The sequence below is a fragment of the Phocoena sinus genome, chromosome 6 (genome assembly GCF_008692025.1).
Source record: "Phocoena sinus isolate mPhoSin1 chromosome 6, mPhoSin1.pri, whole genome shotgun sequence".
Taxonomy (NCBI): domain Eukaryota; kingdom Metazoa; phylum Chordata; class Mammalia; order Artiodactyla; family Phocoenidae; genus Phocoena; species Phocoena sinus.
Window position 1 is genome coordinate 107,423,957 of NC_045768.1, and position 17,011 is coordinate 107,440,967.

At 41.3% G+C, this 17,011-nt stretch overlaps 1 protein-coding gene across 2 annotated transcripts in view; it reads right to left on the reverse strand.

Annotated features, from left to right (window-relative positions):
- Positions 1-17,011, reverse strand: part of PINX1 (PIN2 (TERF1) interacting telomerase inhibitor 1) — an 85,944-nt gene that overhangs the window by 16,265 nt on the left and 52,668 nt on the right. The gene's annotated exons all lie outside the window — the stretch shown is intronic.

The window sequence follows — 17,011 nt, forward strand, 5'->3', positions numbered from 1 at the left end:
GCTGGAGCAGCTAAACTGGGCTGAACTGAGCAAGGTAATTTAAATCAGTTATGGCCTCGGTGATTTCTAAGGAACTCATGTGAAAGGGCTACAGATTTGGCAGTCTTCTTCTTTTTGTTAAGTAATGTATTTAATTTTATTTATGTGGCTGTGTTGGGTCTTAGCTGCAGCTGTGGGATCTTTGTTGTGGCATGCAGGTTGTGGTGCGCAGGGTTTTAGTTCCCCGACCAGGGATCGAACCCACGTCCCCTGCATTGGAAGGTGGATTCTTAACCACAGGACCACCAAGGAAGTCCTGGCAGTCTTCTTTTTAAAATGTTTTTAGCATGTAAATTTTCAAATATAAGGAAAAGCAGATAAACTAGTATAATGAACACAACGTACCCGTTACCCAGCTTCAAAATTTATCACAACCACCATCACCATTATAACCATCTCTACTCGTATTAGTTCAGAGCAAATCAAAAGTATCATATACTTTATAAGTATTTCAGTATGTATCTCTAAAAGACAACAGCTCTAAGAAAAATCCACAACTATATTATCACATAAAAAATTTAACAAAAATCCCTTAACATCACTAAGTATCTAGTCTGTGTTCACATTGACTTTATTGACTTTTAAGTTATTTCTTATTATAATTTATTTGAATCTGTTTCCTAATAAGGTTCATATATTGTGATTGGTTGATATGTCTCCTGTCTCTTTCAGACTATAGGTTCCCACCCCCTGTCTTTTTTGTTTTTTTCAAGTTCTTGCTGATGGAACCAAGCCGTGTGTCCCACAGAATTCTCTCAGAATCTGAATTCTGCTGAGTGGATCAAATACCATTTAGGGTCACGTCAAAAGAATTTAGGAACCAACTTGAAGAGGTTCTCACTGGGCAGATGGAAATCTAGAAGGAGGCTTATTTTCCAGCACAAGTCGCCTGATGACAAACTGGGAAGGATTCATAGTTAAGTGAGCCTGAGAAACAAACCTGTGCTATTCCTCCCTTCAGTTCATAACGCACACCATCATCTGAGAGATCGGCAGTTGTTAAATTTCAGAATTTCCAAGGCTTATTTCACTTTGGAACCCTTTGGGGTATAACACCCCTGGCCATCCCATGGAATTAGCATACTTATGCTGAACCTACTCTGAGACGGTCTGCTCACACAGATACTGCCATGATCTGGATAAAATGAGTAGTTCTCCTAAATCTTTGATCTACCTTGGCCTGTCTAAGGGGGTGAGCTTTTACCAAAAATGGCAGACACCTGGTAGGGAGGTGAAAAGAGGACCAGGTAAGCATTCCGTTATGAACAACCAGTCTGCTAGGTGACTTCGGGAGAAAAGGCTAGCTCTTCCCTAGCTATCCCATTATTGAAATGGGAATATCTGTTCCCAGGCTTAGTCAGAAAAATCACTCTTCCACCTTGGAATAGACGGTGGCAGAGAAATAATATGTCCTAAATCATGCCAAGTATGTAGGTATCAAGGTTAAAGACTGCCTACAATATAACCATATTTTCTCCTTGGGATTACGTGCAAGCAGTAAGAGCTGCACGGTCTCACCAGCGGGATAACCAAGTAAAGAAGAAAGATCTGGAAATCGGGTTCCGTGTAAAAAGTCTGTGCAAAGTTCAAATTACAGCAGTGAATAATTTACAAAATAATCAAGAGAATAAAAATGGAGAACCTAATCAGGAATCAATGGACATATAACACAATTAAAATTTAAGAAGGCAATTTCTTAAAAAAAAATGAACCTGACTTTGCAACAGGTTGCTTGAATCCTTTCACAGAAGAAAATTCCGAATGACTTTAAAACACTGTAATCTGACTGTACATAACCTAATGGGATATACCCTAAGGACAAAAAGAATTGGCAAAAAAACCCTTTTTTTTAAAAACCCCTCAATGTACTTTTTTTTTTGATAATCAAATTATAGATGTTATTCTGTGACTACAGTACATACAATGGGAAATAAGCAAATGAGTAACGTGATATTTTAATGCTTTTTATTTCTAGAATTGATAGATTCCAAGAATCTTACTGTGGATAAATAAAGATAAAAGATTAATGAGGTTAAGTCTTGTGGTCCTGAATTTGAATAAGCAATATGAATATAGACTCATACTTTATCATCAAAAAAAAATTACAGTTCTATCAGTGTTCTAAGGCCCAGGAACAAAGACCAACTTAGTAGCAGTGAGCAACCCTACTGCCTAGATTTGGCCTCTAAATATCATTTACCACAAAAAGGAACCAGGGAGAAATGGATGACTCCAAATCTGGGGCAGCAAATGTACAAGGTGGGTCTGAAAAATCTTATACCAGGTAGAAGGAGTGATCAAATACCATTTAGGGTCACGTCAAAAGAATTTAGGAACCAACTTGAAGAGGTTCTCACTGGGCAGATGGAAAATTTCATCATAAAAAATAAAGATGACAGGGCTTCCTTGGTGGCGCAGTGGTTGAGAGTCCGCCTGCCAATGCAGGGGACACGGGTTCGTGCCCCGGTCCGGGAAGATCCCACATGCCGCGGAGCGGCTGGGCCCGTGAGCCATGGCCGCCGAGCCTGCGCGTCCGGAGCCTGTGCTCCGCAACGGGAGAGGCCACAACAGTGAGAGGCCAGCGTACCGCAAAAAAATAAAAAATAAACATGACAAATGCAACACATTGGAACATAAATATATTTCAATCCATGAGTGATACAGACAAGGAAAACTCATTGGTCCCTTTCAGAGAACGCTAAAGAAGCTCTTCCATTTGAAAACTGGTAAATAGAGGAAATAAACAAAATATTACTTATTTATTACCCCTAGGTAATCAAATAGTAGATATGTGAAAATCTCTATTCTAAATTTCATTCTAAAAATTAGGGAGGAAAAGAAAGAGATATGGAGAGGGAATCTACAGATTGAAAGAAACTTAGAGATACATCAACCAACCATTATATGTGAACCTTACTTAGAGCCTGACTCAAACAAAGAAACTGTGAAGAAAACTAAAATTGATGACATTTATGAAAATTGAAACTCTGAACACTTACTGATGATAGTATGCAATTTTTACCAAGTTTTACAGAGTATAATAATTGTCTTGGAGTTATACATTTTTAAAAAGTCCTTTATCTTTTAGGGATATGTCCTGAAGTACTGAAGTGTTCGTGGGTGAAATGTTATGATTTCTGGGATTTATTTATAGTAACACAGGGGGGAGAAGTGTGTAAGTGTATGGGGTGCTTGCTCGTCTCTACCCACCTTTACAGTCTAGCCCTATAAATGTGCTTGTTGCTCCCCAAAGGCCCTTTGCTTTTTCAAGGATCTGTGTCTTTGTGGGTATGGTTTTCTTTTCTCCTTGCAAGGCCTTTCAACCTGGCAACTGCTACTCCTTTAAGACGACACACATACGTTACCTGCTTTAATCTCTGCAAGGTGAATTTATCACTACATCACGCGTGTCCCCAGACCTCTTGCACAGCACTCAAGGCCTTTGCTCCAATTGATTCTGCACATCTCTGACTTCCCAACTAGACTGTGAAAATGGGTTGTGTCTTATTCGTTTAATCATTTGTCATTCAACAGTGCTCTTGGATGGTAAGGAGAAACATCTGAGTTAAGAAGAAAAAGGAATTGGAAGGGTCTGGATCAGGGGAACTAGAAATGAAGAAAGCAATTAAAATAACATTACTCAGAAGAAGAATGATGAAATAACGATAGATTACACTGCAGGGAGTCGTGACCAAGCCTCGAGCCTCTTTATATATAGCCTGTTATATAGTTATATAGCCTGTTCTACAGCCTAAACTACAGGATCTAGTAATTGGGGTCCATTAAAAAACAGAATAATACAAATGCTATGCTTTTGACTCCCTAAAAATGTAATTATCATCTTAACAGGGAGGAAGGGATGGGATGGGCGTGAGGGTGACAATCTCAAATTAAATAATTGCTTTAACTAAATGAATAACGTCACTGTTTAAAAAGTACATCATACATTTTTAAAAAAGCTTTTCTTAGGATCACAAAGTAAGCAGGTAAACAATTTCCAATATGAAACTTTAACAACTTTGGAATAAGAATTAGATGAATATCTAAAGCTGATACTCTATTTACAGGTTTCAGTGATACATAGGAATAAATTAACTGTACTGATTTCCAAAGTCTACTCAACAATTTCCTATAAAAGCTACCTTCCTTTTAGAAAGGGCACTGACATGACTGTTCAGATTGTTCTTAGGTAAAGTACCTTCCCCAGGTCAGCTTTTCTGTTTGAGAAATAGAAACCCCACTAAATCTAGGTCACTAAAATCAAGACATAAAATAAATTTAAGTACTTGTTAAAAGCTATGTAAGGGACTTCCCTGGTGGCACAGTGGTTAAGAATCCGCCTGCCAACATAGGGGACACAGGTTCAATCCCTGGTCTGGAAAGATCGCACATGCCGCGGAGCAACTAAGCCCATGGGCCACAGATACTGAGCCTGTGCTCTAGAGCCCGTGAGCCACAACTACTGAGTCCATGTGCTGCAACTACTGAAGCCCACACACCTAGAGCCCGCTCTCCTCAACAAGAGAAGCCACCGCAATGAAAAGCCCGCGCACCGCAACGAAGAGTAGCCCCCGCTCGCCGCCACTAGAGAAAGCCCGCGCGCAGCAAAGAAGACCCAAAGCAGCCAAAATTAAAATAAATTTATATATATATATTTTAAAAAGCTATTTAAAGTTCAGGCCCAGAAAATGCTTCAAAACCAGTCAAGTAAAACTGAGATCCTCCATTTGATTTTAAGAGTTGGAATGAGAATTATAAAAGGAGTCCTGGACAAAGGTCAGGGGACACAAGTGACTGCAGGCTGGCTGTCACTACTGCTACTACGATGCTTAAAACGACTCCTTCTGATGCAGAAAAGATAAACTTGTCAAAGGACACCAGATGACAAAACAAAACCCAAACACTCTGGCCTTGTGCTGTTTGCAGAGCCTGAGCGCTGTTCAAAGAAATAAAACTCCCAGTGAACTTCCTGCTCGTGGCTCACTGGGCTTCAGATAAGAAGTAACAGAACCCTGACTAACAGAAAGACCTACCAGCGTGCTGACTCCCAATAAACACAGAGAACTTATTTATCATTTACATCTTATGGAGGAAAAAAATTACCTGGAAAATTCCTGTAAAGCTTTAGGTTAAAGATTGAGTTTTAAATAGAAATTTTTGGCCGTTATAAAGTGGATCCAGTGGAATTACTTAGGATTACAATTTAATGACCGATAAACATTGAGAACTGTATTAAACTACACCTAGAGCTACTAGTGAAATCTTACTAATTTAGGGCTGGGTTTAAGCTTCTCACATTATCTCTATGGCCTAGTAAATAAACAAATCAGAATCCTCCTTAATACTTTACTTTACAACCAAAGTCTACAAAAGACAAGATTCTTAAGCTCTATCCAATAGTGTTTCAGTGATCAATTATCCAGATGACTTAATTACAAAATAGTCTAAATTACAAAGAACTCCTAAGGCTAAGATACTTATTTAAATTTCTTAAAAGAAATGCTTTCAGGTGGCTTCAAGAAATTTAGGAATGCTCATTTATAAATATTTGCTGTACTAATTATAATTAGTTCTTATCAAAGCAATCCCACTGAAACAGTTTAAACAATAAGCTGGGGTTGAAGCTGTTTTTCACCTATGGAACAAAGGTTCTTAAACCCCACACATAAATAAGAAATGAAAGAAAATCTTAAATACAAATCCTTTTCACAACACTGAACAAACCAGTGTTGGAAGATCAATTTTTAAGTACCCAATTTATGAGTGCATGCTGTGGTATATGTCTATCTACATCTCTCTATATATGTGGGTACACACCTGCCATGTGAGGACGGAGTAATGCATCCTAAGAGGAACAAGCAATGTACCGTGAACAGCTCTTTCCTCCTTAGCTAGACAAGTGTTCCAATTTGTTGCCAGGGAAATCAAATTGAAGATGGCAGGATTGGTTGCCTAAAATTTCTGGGCTGGGTCTATTGCTAGGAGATGAAGGGATTTTGTATGGCTAACATGTCAGAACTAGGACACGGTCAGCAGCAAGATTAGGCCATCCATTTTAGCTCTGAAGGTGCACAGATTCCACAGGACCTGAAATGTTCAGATTATACTTAGGTAAAATAGCTTCCCTGTCTATAGAAACAGAAACCTCACTGAATCTAGGTTACCGAAGTCAGACACAAAATGAGTCTAAGCACTTGTTAGAAAACTATTTGGAGTTCATGATCCTAGTCATTTTTTCACATTTTCATTAATCCAAAATGCGCTGTAATGCTTTAGAACTATCCTTCATCACTTGTTTCCTTGTCAATGTATTTGAAGAGTCACTGAAAGGAATTAGTCAGCAGTGTTTGGATGGCCAGAGAAATGACTACTTTCTCAGTTCCTCTGCTGTTCTGTAGTAACTAACCATTGTAAGTCTGTGATGTGACATCTGGTGGGAGAGGATGCCTAAGTTAGGTACAATTTATCATGTGCAACCATGGCAAGAGCCTTACATTTTAGGTGAATTTCTCAGGGCCACTAAGCCTGACAATTAACTGCCAAGGCCACGTCTGTGAATGGCGACACTTTCTGAGGTCAATGAAAAAGTGAAGAGGCCCTGATATTATTCCTTTACTCTTCTTTCGCATAGTTTGTAGCGGTTTACTCTTCTTTCGCATAGTTTGTAGCGGTTCATCTGCCACAGGTAAACAGGGGAATAGTCATAGCAAAACATGGAAGTTGTGTGATTTTTCCTAGGCCAGGGGAGCCAGGGCAGTGTGTGTAGAAACATACTCCCCGAAGGAAAGGAAGTAAACCCCAAAACTCTCAGTCTGGCTGCTGCTCAGGCAGGCTCTATTTTCAGAAAATCAAAACTAGCTCTGGCAGCAACTGCTGTGCTGTATCCCCAGACCCGCCCTTCAGGACTGAAGCGTTTGCTCCTGGGTCAGTCCTCTCTGGGAGCAGCCACCTGGCGTAAGGTCACACTCCCATTCCCGGCGGGCAGGGGCCCGGCCCTAGTGACTAGTGGTCACTGCAGGGCCGTGAAGGCCCAGCATCCTGCAAAGATTTGGGGTGATTCTGAAGAGGTCCCTGTGGAGTCAGCAGAGGACTTGTGACTACATCATGGCAGCCCAACTTCTCCCCGTGCCCGATCCTGATTCCTCCCCCCAGGCACCCCTCCCAGCTAAGACTCCAGAAGCACCTCCCAATACATTTCCTTCATGCTAATTAATGTCCATTTGAAGGTCTGCTTCCCAGGGAACCAACCTTAATGGCGTCCCCACAGCTCAGAGCTCCACTTCCGTCCTTAGTAACTCACCACCTATAAGCCAATGTGTTCATTCTACTGTTTTTGAGCATTTTAAAGATCCCCCGAACTAGTCTTCCTGGTCTGAGTGAATTATCTCATGAGGCAACTGTGTGTGTGTGTGTGTGTGTGTGTGTGTGTCAGAGAGAGAAAGAGGTGGTGTGGCGAGGCAGGCAACGTGTGTGGTCTTGGTTACAAAACTGCATAGGTTTTAGCAGTTTACCTCTTACCTGATTTTCCCCACAAGCTCTATCATTCTTAACATGGCATTTTGCAAAATGTAACATTTTTCAAGAACACATATATTGTGTTATAACAGGGATGCCTATATTTGACATTATGCTTTATAATATTTGTTACTGGATGTTAATACTTTGGAAGAGCTTACAATATTAACTACTGTCTTTGTGAGTACATTGTGAGTTACATGAAGGCAGGAACCATTTACCTGGTAAAGAGCCAGGCAAGAGGCTCCTAAATGATAAAAGAGGTGTCTCAGGGCTTCCCTTGTGGTGCAGTGGTTAAGAATCCGCCTGCCAATGCAGGAGACATGGGTTCGAGCCCTGGTCCGGGAAGATCCCACATGCCGCAGAGCAACTAAGCCCCTGCGCCATAACTACTGAGCCTGCGCTCTAGAGCCCGCGAGCCACAACTACTGAAGCCTGCACACCTAGAGCTCGTGCTCCACAACAAGAGAAGCCACTGCATTGAGAAGCCCACACACCGCAACGAAGAGCAGCCCCACTAGAGAAAGCCCGTGTGTAGCAACGAAGACCCAACGCAGCCAAAAAGAAAATAAATAAATGAATGAATAAATAGATAGATAAATTTTAAAAAAAAGAGGGGTCTCAGCAGGGATGGTAATTTATGTTATAAAAGGATTCATTGTAGGGTTTAAAAAGTGAATGTATTAAATGTATTAAAGGATGTATGAAGATGAAATCAACAAAATCCAGAGTATGGAAAATCCTATAAGACAAGAAATTCAAAGTTTCTTCAACAATAAACTGCAAAGAAAAAAGAGAGGAGTAATTGGAACTTATAGGTTAAAAGAGTCTAAAAGACATTATCAATTAATTGCAATATACAAATCTTAGGATTCTGATTCAAACACACACACACACAAACTAAAAAATTAAGAGGCAACTGGGAAAACTTGAACACTGACTGGATTTGATGACATTCAGGAATTGTGGTTCATTCTTCAGGTATGATAACGGCACTGGGATGGTGTGTTTAAATAGTCCTTACCTTTTAGGGATGTATAATGAAATGCTAAAATCAGATAACAAGATAGAGTGATATGATGTCTAGGAATTGCTTCAATAATTGGAGAGAAAGTGGGTGGAGTACAGCTGACATAATATTGGCCCTTGAACTGATCATTGTTGAGCTGGGAACAGATAGGTGGGGACCCTTACTATTCTCTCTACTTTCCCTACACTTTAAGTTTTCCATAATAAAATGTTTTAAGGAGTGAATGTACGTCTTGTCTGCCAGTATATTAGAACTGTCTCCGGAGTGTAGTGAGTAACCCAAGGCACCTACTCGTGAGTGAAAGCGATCACTAACTGGCTGGACTGAAGCTGGCAGTTCCATTGTCCTAAGAGATACCACCTCGGGCTCCCACAGAAGGGACAAGGCAGAGGGGAACCCAACCGAGGCAGAAAGGTAATCCCATCTGTGCACTGACTCGGACGGGAACACAGAAGCCAGCAAAGCGGTGTGTTTCCCATATGAGATCATGGATTGGCCACCAAGAGCCACTGCTAATGTTAGAACAGGGTTTTTCCCTGAAAGAGTCACAATTCCTCTTGCTAGCAAAACAGGAACTGAGCCTAACAGGAATATTATGTAATACCAGGGAACTGAGGAGACTGGGAAAAGCAGGATGAGGGGTAGAGAAGAGCACAGGATGAAGGTGGAGGCGGGGAATGGAAACTGCTCGTGGACTCGTTAAAGGGGCCCAGCCCAGGACGGCTTCCTGCCAGCCTCACCCCTTCCAGCCAGCTCCTTCTTTCCCTCCATTACCAGGCAACTTTTAGGCCACCAAAACATGCTGGGGGAGTGAAAAAGCCTATCTTCTCCATAGCTGACAAGCAGGACTGAGGGGATGCTAGGCAAAGAGAAGAACAGAGGGCCAGCAAGGTGGGGAGGCAGGCCGATAAGCTCCCTCCACTGTCAAGAGAGCAGCGGTCCAGCGAGGCGCCTTCAGAGCACAGCCAGGGAGCTTGGGGCCCATAAGCAGCACGTTCCTCAGGCTCCGCGGCAGAGCTAAAAACGCAAGCTCCTGAAGAGACAAAATGTGCGAATTTTTAAAAAGGTGCACCACAGTATGTACACGGTGATCCTGCTTTTGAGACGGCCAGGAAGTGGTGGATACCATCTCTAGCACACGCACGGTCCTCCACACCCCAAGGTTTAATTATGGTTACCGCTGGGTGTTTGGATCATGGCTTTTTTCTTCTTCTTAAAGCATACCTATAGGCAATAGTTTTTCTACAGCGAATATTTACTGCTTTTATAATAAAAAAGTCATCTGAAGTTTTCACACACACACAAACAGAAAACCCCCCACAAGCTTAGGGCAGAGCGCTCTTTCCTCCAGGATAATTGCACTTAGGGCAGACTGCTGTCGTGCCAAGTGGCAGGTGTGGCCCTTGACTCTGAACCAGTCCCAGGAGGCATTTTCTGAGTTCCCTCTGCCACTCGCCCAGCTCCTTGCTTCATCCCTTTCATCTCCAGATGGTCCCTATGCCTCTCTCAAGCTTCCTCCCCGCCAAACCCACCAGCTCCTGTCTACGAGGATTCTAATGAGACCCAAGGAAAAAAGCCTTCAATCACATGAAGTGACAGGAGAAAGTAGCCAAATTACAACGAAGGAGGCTTATCAGGAAGACACGGCTCCAGGGAAGAAAGGCTTTGGCAGACGTGGATAGGTCCACAAAAAGAGGACCTCACAGCATCAGGTGAAGCGTGAAAAAGACCAATTAATAGAAACAGCAATGAAATGAGAGGCAAGTGAATATACAGCGAGTGGGAACAAAGTTAAAAAGTGTGACTGCAGGGAAGGCCTAGGACGACACGCACATTTTGCAAGCCGGTACTTCACTGCTGAACTGATCAACACACACAGAACTGCTCCTCCCTCGGCGTTCCTCAGCCCAGGGAGCCACACTACCATCCATTCGTGCAGCTGCCTGAGCCGAGTCAGACCCTGAGTCCTGGGGCATCCACCCCACCCCCTGGTATCACTCAAATCTGTTCCTTCGCTCCAGCTCTCTGCCACAACCTTGGCTCAGGCTTTCCATGCCTCTTTGGAACAACAGCCTCTTCACTGAATTGCCTATTGCCTCCTCCTCCTGCCTTCATTCTTACTTCCATATTTCCTGCAGCCAAAGGATCTTTCTAAATTGCAAAAATAATCATGCCCCTTCTATGCCTCAAATCCCTCAGTTGCTTCCAAATGCACGCAGACACTATGGTCTAAGTTCCCGGCACGTGTCTGCACAGGGTTGTCTGGAAAGCCTTGTCTTCCAGCCCACTGCACTGAAGAGCGCCTGGCACACAGCACACACTCAAGAACTGTTCATGATTAATGAAGGAAGTAAAGCATATTCACAGTAAAATAATCTTACTGATTGAATTTATGAGAGATTTGCAAATGGTGCACCATATGCAGACAAGGGACTCTTGCAGGTTTGACGATAATTTTAAGATCTTCAGACTAACAGTTTATCAACAGGTGAATGTAGTAGAAAAAAGGCACTAATTAAGGCAGGGGCCCCCAACCCCAGGGCTGCGGACTGGTACTGGTCAGGGCCGCACAGCAGGAGGTGAGCAGTGGGCGAGCGAGCGAGGCTTCATCTGTCGCTCCCCATTGCTCTCATTACTGCCTGAACCACGCCCCCCACCAATGGAAAAATTGTCTTCCACAAAACCAGTCCCTGGTGCCAAGAAGGTTGGGGACCGCTGAATTAAGGGACAGGATAGGATTGCTTTAATGTGAGATATATGGCCTATAGTGTACATGACTCTGATTAGCAACAAACGGCATTCTATGTTGTGTGTGCATGTGTGTATACACATCACACATATATATGATATAGTTATAACCTGTGATATTACTTATATCATAACATGTATTACTTATAGTTGTAATTATACATTACAACTCAACCTCTTCCCCAGGTAGGCATCTCCCACGCCCATGTGGACGCTGACTCTCCACTCAGACTCCCAGCTCCATTCCACACTGTCTTCTTCCCAAATCATGCTCCCCTGGCTGTGGCTCTCAGTGCACTCACTCTTCCAACCCTTGTAACATCCGTTGAGTGCCTACTATGTGCTAGGACTTTGCTAGGGATAGAGATCTGCCTTCAGGAGCTTCTAGAAGCGTAAGCTTGAGTAGTTCCTGCCCTCAAATACATATCTACTAGTGTCTGCATTCCCTAAACTATTTTAATGAGCATATTGTCTATATAATCCTCTATTAGCTGGTCTACAACATGTTTCAAACCAAATTATTATTTATGACACAAGAGTTTTCTGAGCCAAGAGTTATGTTCCTGAGCCCAGTTTGTTCAAATGTCTTGCGCTATTTTCCCACTCAAAAGCTTCTAATGGGCTAATGCTAAAAGAAGAACACACGGGTCCAGTGGAACGTAGGCACCTGTTTTAATTTTTATAACGAAAGGTCATTAGTCTCAATAACCAAACAAAAAGGAGTCTATTTTCAAAAATAAAAGTAGCAAGAGTTTACAAGTCATTTAGCCTCAGGGATCTCTGTCAAAGCAGCAACATGAATATAGTTAATGAACGTTGTTATAACAAATCATGGTAACACTTAAGAGCATTTTAGTATACTCCTTATTACCTGTGGAGATTTAACTTAAGATAAACTTAAAACAAACATTATTGTAATGGATATCTATTAACAGATATCTATTAACACATTCAAGCAAGGAGCAAAATAATTCAAATGGGTGTGTGGGAAGCTACGCTGCCCACACAGCTTTTTAATAAGAAAACTACATTCAAAGATTTAGGAATCTGAACAAATATAAACTGTTAAAAAACGCATTTGCTCGTTGCCTAGCAGTTGTTTGTCAAGTAATATAATACCTCTCTTCATTGATTTTTCTCTTCAAAAATGAGAATGCTATGGAAGGGCAATGAGGGGGTATTTTTCTAGGAATGGACTCATTAAGAACTAAAGTTACCAATGCTCACTGATTGGTAATTTATCACCAATTAAAATTTGCAATTACAAATATATTTAAAAATATATAGATTCTGTAAACATTCACACAAACACCTCCTTTAACCAAGAAGAAGAGGAACTTTTGTTTTCTCACAAGAAGTAGCTTTGTTATACATTTGCTTAAGGCGGAAACAATATTGCAAAGTAAAAAGCATCAAACCTTTTGCCTATTATCACGTTTAAATGAGTGGGAAAATAATATACGCATTCAAATTAGACTTTTAGAATTTAAAACTAAAATCCAAGTGCACCAATATTTTTAAGATGGCATTTTTGTGTGTGTGTGACATCAAAAACAAAGTGCTCTGAATTCTTGCCAGGAAGAGAAAGACCATTTATTTACTGTATTTATTCAGGGCAAACTTCCTTGTCCATGTCAGAATGTGAAATTTAACATTACTGAAGAAGAGAAACAGTGATAAAGGAGGTGGAAGTCAGAAATAAACACATCACACCTTTCCAAATATTTAAAGAGGGTCAACGTTATGCCCACTTAGAAAGTGGGTATTCATTTAGAGAATCAGAAAATTCAGAAGTTTCTTGATTTTAAAAGTGAAAAATTCTAAGATTAATTCACTCAACAACAACAGCAAAAATCACTTGGACTGGGTAAAGTGCTAATATCAAAGAAAAAAAAATCACCAGACCTACATGGCTAAGGGTTATCAAACCTCCACCTCAGCCAAGTAAGTTCATAGAATTCCTCTGACCTGGTTACAGACGAAGGACTTGGCTCACTCCCATGCAGTCTTTCTTAGCTGCTATAATCAATGAGTCAGAAAGGGTCCTTTATAAAGGTGCCAACAAAAATGTTCAACAATCAATGTCACCTTAAGTAAAAGAAAGTCTTTACCTTGTAACTTCATGACATACTTTATAGTCACTACTTATAAAAAAAAAATCCAAGACTCTCAAAGAATACTATATTACCTAAATAGGTAAAGTTAAAGTGATCTCACATTTTAAAAAATTAAAATCTACGATAGGGAATTCGAAATATTATGATAGTCACCAAAAAACAACCAAAAGGCCCCTACCCACAAAAATCATTTGAATCCTTTTCATGCTACCTTAGCGTCCTTCCCTTTCAACTGAACACATAATTTTCTTTTTTTTAATGCTTGTGGCAGCTTTTTTTTTTAATTAATTAATTTTTGGCTGCGTTGGGTCTTCGTTGCTGCACTCGGGCTTTCTCTAGTCACGGCGAGCAGGGGCTACTCTTCGTTGTGGTGTGCGGGCTTCTCACTGCTGTGGCTTCTCTTGTTGTGGAGCACGGGCTCTAGGCATGAAGGCTCAGTAGTTGTGGCTCGTGGGCTCTAGAGCGCAGGCTCAGTAGTTGTGGCGCAACTAAATTGTGGCTTAGTTGCTCCGCGGCATGTGGGATCTTCCCGGAGCACAGCTCAAACCCGTGTCCCCTGCGTTGGCAGGCAGATTCTTAACCACTGCGCTACCAGGGAAGTTCCTGAACACAGAATTTGTGAGGGTGAATAAAATGAAGTGACTCCTTCAATTGCCTGGCATGGTTTAAGCAAAACTATTATTCCCACAGAAGAAAGGTAAAGGTATTTCATGAAGAGAACTTGCTGAAGAATTTGGATGCCAAGTGGTGAAAGAGCTCAGAGATTTGGAGAAACAGTGGGCTCAAGTAAGAATGAGATGGAAGGTGTCTAGGGCTGCAGGTAATAATGGTGAGTACAGCACATCCAATAACCACTGAATGCATGAAGCAGCTTGTTTGCTCTGGTAAGAAAGGCTTCTACGAAACTATGCGCAAAAACCAGGTAGAGGGCAGCCTGGGGAGGAGGGAGCCCATCTGAAGTCAAAGACTCTAGCCAGGTGAGGGACACTGGTGTCCGCTGGGCCAAGTGGAGCTGACAGGAATTTTGATTTGGTTAATTTCAACCAGAGTGGAGATAATCTGTAAGAATCTGATGAGTCAGAACTTTTCTACCTTATATTCTAGCCTCCATCCTAATATTCACTTGCTCATCAAATCACATTCCAGAGAACAGAATGGGAAAAGAAATGACAATAGTTCTCTGTTATACTGAAGACCCAGCTGGTGAGGCATGGCTTGGACACTGCTGTTCTATTCGTTTAGTTTTATTCTGGTAATACATTTTCTTTAAAACATAAAATGTTTAGGACATAGGAAGACCTAGAAAACTAACTTGTTAACTTCAGATAGATTATAAAAATCTGTTACTCTGCCTACTAGAGCAGTGTTCCTCAGCTTGTTTTAAGAGGCATAAATAGGTGGTTTTTCAAAAAGAGGCGTCCACAGTCAAATAAGTCAGAGAAGCTTTGAAGATACACCACATCCATTACCACATAAAAAACTCTAAGAAGGGTGTAGTAAAAAAAACAAAACAAAACAAAACTTGCTTTATAATTATATGTTTCATCAGGTGTTTCCCAAATGTATTCAAACATGTGACATGACAATCATCAACCCCCAGCCCTCCCTTCCCCCCTCAACATCTATTAACACCATCTAGTGCTGTAGGGAATACCTTTTGGGAAACCCTGCCCTACAGCAATGCTGACAGTAAGAACCAACGAGAATAAACAGTATCAAGGCTTGAACTAAAGCTGATCCAGTCTCTGTATCCCCTGACTTCAGCACAGCTCCCCCACGTCAATCTATAGCACAGGATGGCAGAACTGCAGCAAGGATGCTGCTGAGTTGAAATCAAGACACCTGCTTTACAGCACAGGTCCTGACACTGGTTTGAATCCTCAACCAGGTCACTGAACCTCTGAATCTTCCTCATTTTTTTTTTTTGCGGTACGCGGGCCTCTCACTGTTGTGGCCTCTCCCGTTGTGGAGCACAGGCTCCGGACGCGCAGGCTCGGCGGCCATGGCTCACGGGCCCAGCCGCTCCGCGGCATGTGGGATCCTCCCGGACCGGGGCACGAACCCATGTCCCCTGCATCGGCAGGTGGACTCTCAACCACTGTGCCCCCAGGGAAGCCCTCTTCCTCATATTTAACACCTGCCTTGCCTACCTCTCAGGGTTGGTATCTAATGATGTAGAATGAAAACAATGTCGAGACGGTACTCTAAACCAAAAGCCCCATAAGAAATATGGCATTGTTATCGTTGTTGTTGAACGACTCCCTGTCTAATAAAAAGGCTCCAGTTTAACAGCATGGACCTTCTGCATTTAGCTCAAACCTGCCAGGGTGAGCTTGAACTGGTCAGCTTCTACTGTTCTCAGTGAAAGTTTTGAACACATGGTTACAGGAGGCAATATGGGAGGCAATATAGTTGTTATCCAAAATCAACAACAACAAAAACCTTCTAAAGACAAACAAAGCCTGAGTCATGTACATTATTGCAGTCTGGGAGTATTAATACACAATTATTTTATTCAAAATAAAAAAAGAACCTCTGAATCAGAGATGTAGAAAAAAAAAATCTAAGCACAGATGGCTGGGACCAGAGACGTCTGAAATTCACTTGTATTCCTAGCGCTTCATCATCATGACAAAAAGCTCCAAAGCCATCTTTTGGCAATTTCTAGTTAAACTGAGGAAGAAGAAAACTAATAGCATACTTCCAGTCATAAAGAAATTAATAAATTTCTTTAAACAGTTGGTAATTACAAAATGGTACAACAGCAACTAACGTCCTTTCAGTTTCTGATGGAGAGAAGAAATCTTCATTAACACGTGTTGGAAAAATCTCAGTCTTCCTACAATGTGTTTAGTTCTAAATGATGGATTAACCCAAAACAAGTGCTACTTTACTTAGTCAGAAATAAAAACAAGTAATTTTTTATTGAAGTGTAGCAGACATTCAATATTGTATTAGTTTCAGGTGTACCACACAGTGATTCCACATTTATATACATTACGAATTGATCACTACGATAAGTCTAGGAACAATCTGTCACTAAACAAAGTTGTCACAATATTATTGACCACATTCCTTATGCTGTGACTTATTCTATAACTGGTGGTTTGTACCTCTTAAACTCCCTCACCTACTTTGCCCAATCCCCCAACAACTCTCCTCTCTAGCAACCACCAGTTTGCTCTCTGTATCTATGAGTCTGTTTCTGTTTTTTGGTTCATTTATCTTTCATGTTTTAGATTTCACATATAAGTGAAATCGTGCAGTATTTATCTGTGTCTGATTTATTCCACTTAGCATAATACCCTCAATGTTGTTGCAAATGGCAAGATTTCAGTCTTTTTTATGGCCGAGTAGTATTCCAAAGTGAATAGATACCACATCTTTATCCATTCATCTATCATTGATGGACACTTAGGTTGCTTCCATATCTTGGCTATTGTGAATAATGCTGCAGTGAACATAGGGGTGAACGTATCTTTTCAAATTAGTGTATTTGGTTTCTTCAGATAAAAACCCAGGAGTGGAAGTGCTGGATTGTATGGTACCTCTATTTTTAATT